Source organism: Pinus tabuliformis, chromosome 8, assembly GCF_031772625.1.
Source record: "Pinus tabuliformis cultivar Carrire ecotype Pingquan chromosome 8, CPIR1, whole genome shotgun sequence".
Classification (NCBI taxonomy): Eukaryota; Viridiplantae; Streptophyta; class Pinopsida; order Pinales; family Pinaceae; genus Pinus; species Pinus tabuliformis.
In genome coordinates, this window is record NC_142294.1 from 453,503,007 (window position 1) to 453,514,503 (window position 11,497).

The window sequence follows — 11,497 nt, forward strand, 5'->3', positions numbered from 1 at the left end:
TCATTTGACTACTAAAGAAACCAAGGCATTGGGGTGTCCATCCAATGGGAGCTGGAGAATAATGTTTTTCTAGAATTCTAGGAAGTTGTTTCTTTCATTTTGGCTGAGGATGAAGATTAAAGAATTTCTTAGGAAAGAGTTCAGTGGTTTTTGACCTAGAGGGGGTTTTCCACCTAAAATTCTTGTGCCTGTTATGTTATATTGTTTTCTATTGTTATTGAATAAACATTAATAATAATTGAATATTAACTAATGCTCTGAAAATATTTATAAGTGCTAATTGTTAAGGAATACAGATTCACACACCCACCCTCTCAGTATTTCCAACAGGGATCGAGAGTTGTGACCTGTGGCTTAGATTTTAGGTGCTAAGATGTTTTGTTCCTACCATGAGCTAATCTTGTTTTAATAACATCTCTCCACCTTTGGTCCTTTAGATTTTCATGACCAAGTCCCAACCCAATATCATAATCCCCTTTCATCATAACATTTCCGAGATCATTTGAAATAAAGTTACGGGGTCTCCACTATTCGATATGATGTCATCACTCCACATCGCAACTTCATAGTGATGAAACATGTCACATGGATATGGAATATTAAGGAACCCAATATAATTGAATCAACCTGCCAAGTGTCCTGTCATACTGCCACGTCATGCTGACGTTAGATGACACTGTAGCTTCTCGGAGCCAATCTTATGTTGCCATGTGTCCTATTGGAGGAGAGAGAAGAGGTGCCCAATAAACCTTGGACCTGTAACTTGATTCTTTGTTAATATTCTTCAACATTCCTTGGCACTTTTAGTATTACTGGAATTGCTGGACATCGTAACTTCTTAGAGTACTCAATTAAGAAGTTTTGATACTCCGATGTCTCGATTCTCTGATATTTTGATATTTTAGTATGACCTCTAATATGCCATATACTCTAATTTGTTGATGTTTTTATATCCAATGTGTCAATGTCCTAATCTCTAGGGTTTGAATATTTGATATGCTCAATATGCTAATCTCCAGTATCCTGACCTCTGGGGTTCTGATATTCCTTCCTCATGCTTCAAATCCCTGGACTTCAGTAGATCATATCTTTTGACCCAGGAAACCATTTCTGGACTTCCGCATATCATTGGAAAACTCTTGCAGTGCACTTTACATTGGATAGGGTCCGATGTAGGCTTTTGATTCCATGTTCTACTTGTGAGATGAATGAACAATTCTTTGCTCCTTGACCCTTCAAATTTTGATTGGATAGTTGAAACTCTCAACCACCATGATGACCATTTTATGGCTGCTTTAGTAAGTCCACTACAATGATGATTCTCTACATGAAGCCTATAGCTACCATGGAATTCCATTTGGTCCATCACTATAATCATTAATTTATGGTTTCTTCAACAAGGCTGCTACTATGATGATTTTCTACAAAACATTCCAATAGCCATGGGATTCCTTCGGAACACACAATAATCATTATTTTATGACTTTTCAAATAACCCTACTACTATGATGATTCTCGACATCAAGCCTACAACTAAGATAGAAATCCTCCTGAACCATGCATTTGTTGTAGCAGAGATTCTTGCGAGTTTGGTTGACATCAATGCCAATCATACATGCTAATACTAACACAACCACCACCAAATGTCCAACATTATTATCTAGGCTTAGAGGTTTTCTCTGGTCAATTGCATTTTTATTGATTTGTTTATATACGTAATAATATTGTTTCACATATTAATTTAACTCGTTGCAATTCTTTATATATTCATGGTCGCTAACATGTTGACCTGTATATAATAATTTCATAGGTCTTGTAACAAAAGGGTATCATGGATGTAAATGTTGTGGATCTTCTTTGAAGGCAAGGTGGTTTGACCAGCTACACAAGCTAGTGTATGATTGCTCTAGGGTATTCCTCCCAAAATAACATCCTTACAAGAGAGAAACATCCACTTTTAATGGTAACCAGTGAGAACCCAAAGGCTTGCAATAATGAAACCAGCTGAATGACTTAGAGAATATGATACAAAGAAGTAGAAGGAGTTTGTAGAAATGTTTGATTCAAATGGGGAGCCTGTGTACGATGATCCAAATTATTCGACACTTATGTTGAGAAATTTCCCATTGGGATGAAAAGGAAATCTGTGTTTTATGAGCTCCCATATTGGGAGCATATTAAGATTGCCCACTTACTAGATGCCATGCATATAGTTAAAAATGTTTCACCTTCTTTATGGAGGCATATATTATCGAAAGAAAGTGACACATTAGCTATTCGAAGAGATGTTTTTTCTTCAAAAACTAAAAGAAACATTGGCCAAGACAAGAAACTAGAGGAGAGGTTGGTTCCTCTTGGTCTTTCAAAGAAGGTGATGTCCCATGACATATTTTAAAGAAAGATGATATTTCTTTTTCCAAGGAAGTTATAATGAGTGTGAGCATGCCTTCTTTATATGGGTATTGAGTATGAAATTGCTTCATTGGAAGACCATTTGAACCTTCTATGAGTATGTATGTAAAAAACATGATTTTATTATTATTATTATTATTTTTATGTAATGGGATATTTTATAATTAATTTTTGTATAATGTACTATTTATTGTGCAGTGTCATTATCCTCTACTTGTGCATGGGTGTGTGAACCATGACTTCCCCCAAGACCTATGACGTGCCATATCTAAATTATTTGCATTTGTACATTGGATCACATCAAAGGAGATTCATATGGCTAACATTCCACAGTGGCATCAAGAGATAATTGAGATTGTTTGTATGTTTGAGAAGGAGCTGCCAATGAGTTTCATGGACTTGCAGGTTCATCTTCTAATTCACCTAGTAGATGAGGTTGAATTAGTTGGGGTGGTTTCTTGTCATTGGATGTTCTTCTTAGAGAGGTACATGAATAAATTGAAAGGTTTTGTTCGACAAAGGGAAAAACCCAAGGGGTTTATGGCATAGGGGTATATATCATATGAGTCTTTCTATTATGCCAGTGAGTACATCAAGAAGATCGATAAACGAGAAGAATATGTAAGAGAAGGGGAGTTTCTTTAAATGAATGGAAAGAGGAACATGATAAAGAGTAAGGGAAGGCTTATCATTTGTCAAATTACTACATAGTAACTATTGACACTAAACTTCAAATTAATGCATATTTTGATCTCATACGTACTATCCATCTATCTATCTATCTATCTATATGTGTGTGTGTGTGTGTTGGTTTTATTTCATCAACAAATTCATTCTTTACAATATGGAAGTGACATAACCATGGGCTGCATTGTACAAAGAGAAGAGGAGGAAATGGGACAATGAAAGGAAATAATTCAAATAGTTGAATGGTAGAAGGATGCCTTATCCTGATCATTTAAAAGAGAATATGCCAATAGAATGCCCTAATAGTTGGGTTGTTAATCAAGTCAAAGAGAAATACAGTGCATCTGGTTGTTACCCGCATGCTAAAGAGGTTGCACTAAACATAGGATTGGGTGCAACAAATTGGTAATTGTACAATTTTAACTTCATACTGAACCTTTGAATTGTAACATCTCTCTCTCTCTCTCTCTCTCTCTCTCTCTCTCTCTCTCTCTCTCTCTCTCTCTCTCTCTCTCTCTATCTATCTATCTATCTATATATATATATAGACACATGGATGTCATTTTCACATGAAGGATGTCGATGATGGATTCATGACATAATACTGTGGATTGGAAGTTGAGTTCGACCAATCTAGTCATGCTAGCCACCACAATCAATACATAATGATGGGCACATTAGGTTTTGTTGGAAAGATACAAGAGATCATTAAGTGGACTTCTCTTTGTTCTAATGTGTTATTTTTAGGTGCAAGTGGTGGCACACCTTTGATCAAAATAATGTGGGAAGATCAATATAGTGGGCTAATATCTATCAACTCTAGAAAGATGTGGCATGAAGCTAGGGAGCCTTAGGTTTTCCCAAAACACTGCAACCAAGTTTTTTTTACCTAGATGTGTTGGATAGGGATTGGTTGTTCATATTAGGACACGACCCTAGATTAAAACATATTTTTGAGAAAAACAATGTTATCATGCCAAGCGAGGAAGATAATCAGGGTGATGACAATGGAGAGTCATATGTACTTGTGCTATTTCATCATTTATACTATTTTTTACGTTTTTGTTTTCTTTATTTCACTAATTATATTTTTTTTCTTGTTTGTCTTGTTGGCATTTTCTATATAATTGGTAAGATTTAAAAATGGTTTTACATGGTTTTTTGCAGTGGAAACATTTTTATAGTACTTAAAACTAAGTATTTCCAATTGTGTACAATATATATGATGATAAGGATTCAAAGTCACAACCCTTCTCAAATAAGAAAATGACAACAAAATAGTGAATTTAGAAATAACATTGAGGATTCCGTCTTGATTTAGATACTTATTGCTTTATTAATCAGTTCACATGTTTTTTTCTCTTGTTTAGTTCAAAATCAATATAAATAATCATGTTGAGGACTTTAACAATGAAAAATTGTGTATTAATATGTAAGATTATATTCTTGACATGAGGGGTAAATTCATGTTTACTATATCTAAATTACAGTTCTTGCAACATCATGTAAACTAAAAGGAGGTCTTATGCATGTATAAAATGTTGATTACATATTTTTATGGACCGTAAGAGAAACAAATGAGCTTACATGGATGCATGAGAGGTTTTAATTTTTTCTCAATGTAATGGAACAATTTTGACTTTTCTTTTCAATGGTAATTATAAATAAAAGTTGAATTAATAAGTATTTTATGGCTAAGAATTAAATTATAAATAATGTGATGGTGATTAAGAGGCATTTGTTTGACTTTCAGATAGACTTGGTGATTCATTTTTCTTTCCTATTTAGATTATGTAAAATAAATATCTATTTTTATGTATTTATAAGAAAATTATTTAAACTAGACATGTCTTTATAAGTTCTGTAATAATAAGTGATAATGCTACATAATAAGGTGTTGCATGTGATATATGATTAAAATCTATCATGGCTATAATGATCATTGAAAGTCATGAGGCCAAGGCATATACATCATGTCATTGAAAGTCACAAGCCTAAGCCATATACATCATGTCGCTGGTTTGAAGGACATTAATTGTATGATACAACAATGGTGTGAAAGGAACACTTGCATGTTTTCACGGTGTTTGGTGTGTGGCTGATAAGACCCATGAAACCTGATATGATATCATTTGTCCATATGATTGCCTTCTAATTTCGCAACTATTTTACCATTTGAATAAGAAATGTTTAACAAAGTATAAAATTTTCACAGTTCCATTTTTGAAATCCATGGCGCCATGGTGGTTTGTAGCAAGGAGCTATGAGATCTAGGTAACACACCTAGAGTGTGTATTTTAGGACGATAATTAGGTGTTCTCCCTCTCTTTGGCCTCCCATGGTTGGAACATATTGTATGGATCTTCCATTTTCTCCTGCTCCTATTGCTGCTCCCTCTACTGATGTCTCTGCTACATGATTGACATATAAAATACATCATCCTCATACATAAAATATAATTTTTTTTATTAAATGAAAAATGTATTTATTAATATGGAAACATAACTTTCAATTAAAAAAAAAAATTCATCGGTGTGCCCAAAACAGATTCATGCACTGTTGGCGTAAAAATATCAATAGGGTTGAGACCCCAGATTCGGGCATAGGGGCGAACAAATCTCCAAGGTAGTCTAGCACAATGCAAACATTTTCACCTTACCCTAAAAGGATAAGGAGTCTCACCCGAGGCATGCCACAATCTTAGCTAGATGGGGTTGGAAGTCTAGTACTGGGGATAAATCATAAGAGGAACACATGTTAATAGGTGGTTGGTATTGATGCCAACCCAAGCAGCACCAGGAGCTACTCAGATCTTCGATGGCATATTTGTCATGGAAATTCATGGAATCTTATGTCAGGATCCTTCTAGATATATTCTCCTCGATGAGATATTTTTGTTGATATATGGTACGCCCTATGGTTCCATCTAGTTTGAGAGAAAATTGAGTTTAAAATTGAAGACCCGATTTTGTGGGCTAAAACCCCAGGGGGTAGAGACATGACACCTTATTCACCAATGATTGTCAATATATGACAGGGATTCTCACCGTATTATCACCACATATAAGTTGAATAACTTCAATATCCAAAGGTAGTAAACCAATCATTGACTTCACACTTGGGTGGGACCATATGCACTAAGCCAATCATTGATTCTTTAACATAAATATTTAACTTAAAAGTTATTTAGATGGATATATTATTCTTAAAGTAAAAATTATTTATCTATAAGACCTTCATCATTTTAAAATACGTGAATCCCACATAAATCTTACAATCCTCCTTCCTTAAATTACAAGGCTCATTTAATGTAAAATTTATAATCCTTAAATGTAATGCCTACTCTAACGTCTACCTAATGGAGCCCTTCAATGATTATTTTTTAAAGAAACTTAAAAGTATCTAATCTCCAACGGTCATCTCTTAAAAGAGCCCCTTCTAGGTCTATAAAAGGAGACTTATTATACCTTAATTGGTAGAAAAAGAATGAAGAATTTGTGAACACTTTGCATCTGAAATTTCGGTCACCCTAGGAGCATTAATGCAAAAATATGAAGTTTGGGGTTTTGGGAATCATTCTTGCATTTTGGAGTTTTGGTTAGGAAAGTCTCTTTGCAGGTCTTCAAGAGCGAAGTTTTAAAATGCAGGATGGCTCACTTTAGTGTACAACAAGTAAAATGTTTTAAAAGCAGCCTATGTTTGATTCAAATTCTATACATGCAATAAAGTCTTAAAGAGCATCAAAACTAGGACAACGAAAGATCTCAAAAGGCTACAAAGTCTATCTCAGGTTGAATTGCAATGCTGTGTAAATAAGAAGATGTCTTGGCTTGATCTAACATACTCAACCTTCCATTAAGGCCTGACCTGTGTACAAAAGAGGTGAAAATCCAAGATCTCCATGGTGCAGACCTGATATATTTTGACTTCAGAAATTCACTGAATTCTTGAAAACCTGTTTTATTTGTCTCAAGCATAAACAACAAGGAGTATGCCAATACTCATATATTTTTGAGCCCTCCTTGCAAGCTAACTATTAAAACAAGTGATTATCTGGACAACATACATCAAGAGAAATTAGCATGATCATCCTACAGTGAAGCAGTTAAGCATTGTTGTGGTTCTTACAGATTGGGTATTCTTACATCAAAGGTTTAGAATCATTTAAGTCAATTTGAACAAAGTCTGACATAAGTCCTGAACAACAAGATACAGGTAAGTATTTGTAGTATTATTATTGTACCAAAATTGTTGTATATATTTATGGTATAGTCACATTTATTAGTGTTGCACTAACCATCATTGCAGGCAAAGGTAAGTTTTGTTAAAGGGTTGGTTATTTTCCTTTGGGGATTGGGTCTTCGTTTGGGCTTGTTTCATTGCAGGTTTAACATAATTCAAGCACCCTCAACTACTGCAATAGAACAGTTGCATGAAGATAACATCCAATAGTGACATCAAGTAAGGCAGCAAGACATCAAACAGTGAGACCTACAGGACTGTCTTCAGTTCAATACAACTTCATCATCAAGGACAGTATAAACATATTATCAAAGGTAGATCATTGTGGGACAATTTGGCGTATCACAATATTACAAAATATCAGACATAAATTTCATCATCAGCTTCAAATCAACTATAAAGTCAAAAGTTACAAGTCAATGAACAAGATATTGCATAAAATATTGTAATTTTTATAAAGAGTCTGTCTATTTGCCTAGAGTTGAAGGAGGTAATTTTTGGGACAAGGTTTTTTTTATTAAGAGTTATTAGTTTTTAGGGCAAGGTTTTAGGTTCTAGTGTGTCAATTAGTCAAATAAAATCATTGTAACAACATTGTAACATGGATCATTGTCCCTAGTACGAGAGTCCACACTTTTGTACTTAATTTTTGTCTTTATAGGGTGGCAGGGTGGTGCTAGACAGGTGAATGAAGTCACCTACAGGTTGGGGCCTATAAAAACTTCAGGGTTGTAGGGTGGTGCTAGGGCGAGTTGTGGCTTGCTAGGGTGTTGGGGCTTCTATTCAGCTAAATGTTGATAAAACCAGAGCATTGGGGTGTCCTTCTAGTGGGAGTCAGAGAATAATTCTTTTATAGAGTTTTAGGAAGTTGTATCTTTCTTTTTAGTTGGGGCTAAAGATTAAAGAACTTATTAGAAAAGTGTTTGGTGGTTTTTGAATCGGATGGAGTTTTCCACCTAAAATCTTGTAACTACTGTCTCTATTTTTTCATTGTTGTTTACTGCCGTTACTGAACAATAATAATAATAATTGAAGATTAACTAACTATCTAAAAAGATTAATAAAGTGCTAATTGATAAGAAATACTAATTCACCCCCCCCACCCCCCCCTTAGTATTTACAACAACATAGAGGTCAAGGAGCCGAACTATATCCGTTAGACAGCTTAGTCACAATAGATCATGAGCATGTAGAAGAGGAATACAACAAAAATATGATTCTATTAAAATTTTTAAGAAATCAGATAACATTTCATGCACTAAACATATATCACAACAAATTCCCTTTTATATTAATTCATTTGGAAATACAATATCACATCTAGGTTAAGAGCCTCATATCAACATTACAAAGCTATCATAGAGATTGATGCATAACCACATCAATAGACACAATGCAACTCGAATAGCTCTGCAACAACAATTCCATACCCTTACCTCTCTTCTTTTCCCAACACCCTTCCTTATATTTCCACCCCTGCTTGGACTACCATTTCCATATTGGAGACTTTGCCTTCTTCCTCACTCAACTACTTCTGTTGCTCATCTATCATTATTATTCTCCACTCAGTTGAGGTTGCCTTCCTTTGCCATTCCTTTGCAACTAATAGTTCTTTGCAGGTTCCTTCCTTCTTATCAGTTGTCTCCCTTACAACTTCCCAAAATCTATCTTTGTAAAATATCATAAACCTTCTGACTTGTCATCAACATTATTTAGTTCCTCAAAATGAAGGACCCAACAATCCCTGACCAAAGTTCATTTAATCGTCCCCGATTAAATATTTTGCTAGCTCTTTTGATGTTTTTGATGCCCCTTGTTCTGCTGATCCTTCTGGTGCCACTAATGCATCTGGTGCTACTTCCTATATTACTTCCCCTTGGATAGTCCATTCAAACGAAGGACCCAACTCAGGTATTGAATCAATGGTTGCATGTCTGAACTACGTGTATTTGTTGAGGGATTCTTTCTTCTTGCGAGAGTAGCAACCTGGGCTAGGAACTTAGTTGTAATGTCAATCATGGGTTGGGTTAGGCATTTCTCTAGTAGAGAGTTCCACTACAGATTTGATTCTTCACTGAGTTGTTGCAGTGTCTTCAAATGATTTTGTGCAGGTGGCCAGAGGTCTGGGGCATTAACCACAACTTCTGAGATCGAAGGCCATAAGACCTGGAACATTTTAGTGATTTCATCAACTTGAATTTGGAGATGTTTCTTCTCTTGTAGAAGGTGATCAAATTTTGTAGTGAGAGGGAGAATTTTCTATTGTTGTTGTGGATGCTTGGTGGCTATGACACTATGCAACACCTATGCCTGGTGTGTGGCTTCTTGAATAAAATTAAACAGTTGGGCTGAGAACCAACCCTAGAGATCATCATGGCCCATTATCAATGGATCATGAAACTGAGCCTGTAAAGAATGTACAATAGCAACATACATTTCAGAATTCTCTTATGGTGAGGTGGGATGCTACGAGGTTTCAGATGTCAGGTGATTTATATGGGTGGGAGGTGACCGAGATGGTATTGGTGGAGGAAGATGAAAGGGTAATGATTTTGTATGGAGTGCAGTGGTAATGGGAGGGTTAATGATGTTTTCTGTGACTGTGAGTGGACCTAAATTGAGTAATAAAGATAACATGGATTGTGGCATGACTTCCTTGGTGGTAACTGGTGTGATGGACTGAGCAATGGAGTCTATCTCCATTTTCGTATTTGTTCCTAGTAGTGTCTCGGGGGATAAGGTGGCTGAGATGGTGATGGAAGTGGATGTTGTATGGGGTGATGCACCGAAAGTGGAGGGTGGATGTTCTTCGACAATGGGTCATGTGGTATATGATGGATTTCCTTCATATGTGAGAAAGAAAATCTGTGTGGAGGTGGTCGTGCTCTTTTTCTTTGACCTGGCTAGAGGTTTTGCAACTTTCAAAATACGAGACTTTTGGATCACTGGTTATGACTGGGAATGGGGATCCACTATATGGAGTGAAGTGATGAGGGGGGAACTAGTCATAAACTCATACATTCTTGAACATTTAAATTCAAAGAAAGTGGGGAAGGAACTTACCGAGACTCTAGTGTTGACAATGGTTTCTTGAATGGAATGCATTTGAGTTTTGATCTTCTTTATGACTGGTTCCAACTGTTTCTCAGCCATCCACTTCCTTGATGCTGTAGATGTCTCCTTAGAAATGGTTCTAGCACCATCCCTCTAAAAAAATATATGTGCTTCCCCTCTCGCACTTCTCTAACGATCACCAACTAGGAATTGAACTCCATGTGGAAAGCTTCTTTAGTCAACAAGAACTTTTGAGCCCTCATTTGAAACATGTCTTGATGGACACCCTTCGTCTGTATCCAAACATGACCATGGATGATGCCGAACCATATTCTTAGTGAGTAATCATCAAGTAACAACTTTGGGACTCTTTCCATGGCCTTGAAAACTTCTAACATCTTGTGGTACCATCTAATAAAGGAGGCCTTATTAATTTCTTTTCTGCATGGGTCCCCCAAGGCTCACTAAAGTGTATACCTAAGATCCAATGGATGATCTTGTTTGATTAGAGCCAATTATCACCCCTCTAGTTGGCACCATTTCCACATTTCTAGTGTAACAACAAGATATCCATAGATGAAGTGGGTGGCTCTCTTGTATACATCCTTGCAGGCTTCAAACAACTCGTGAGGTAGAAAACTGCACTAGTTCAACTGTGCATGCTGCATACAGTTCTATACCATTGAAATAGTATCTAACGTGCATTCATTCTGTGATAAATGTAGCATGAGCTTCCCTGCAATAATGTAATAAGCAAATTTAACATTTGGTGCATTGATTGGTTCTATTATTACACCCTTGCCCCTCTCTAGGTATTGTATTTGTTGTAGTACCTCTCATCCCCCATCTTCTTTGCTTGCTTGGAAGCTATTTGAAATGTCATCAATATAGCAACCCTAGCAGCAGATAGCCCTATGAGTCTATGAAGGTCCACCTCATGTATTGGGTACTCCTTATCAAGCCATAATGATTCTCTATGCATATAACTCATAAGAAGCTTGGTGCATTGCATGGATGTGCCTGTCATCCCAAACATAAGAAGACTCTTGAGGTTCAACAATGTCAACTATTGAATCCCCTTGAAATCATCTGTTACCTTGAT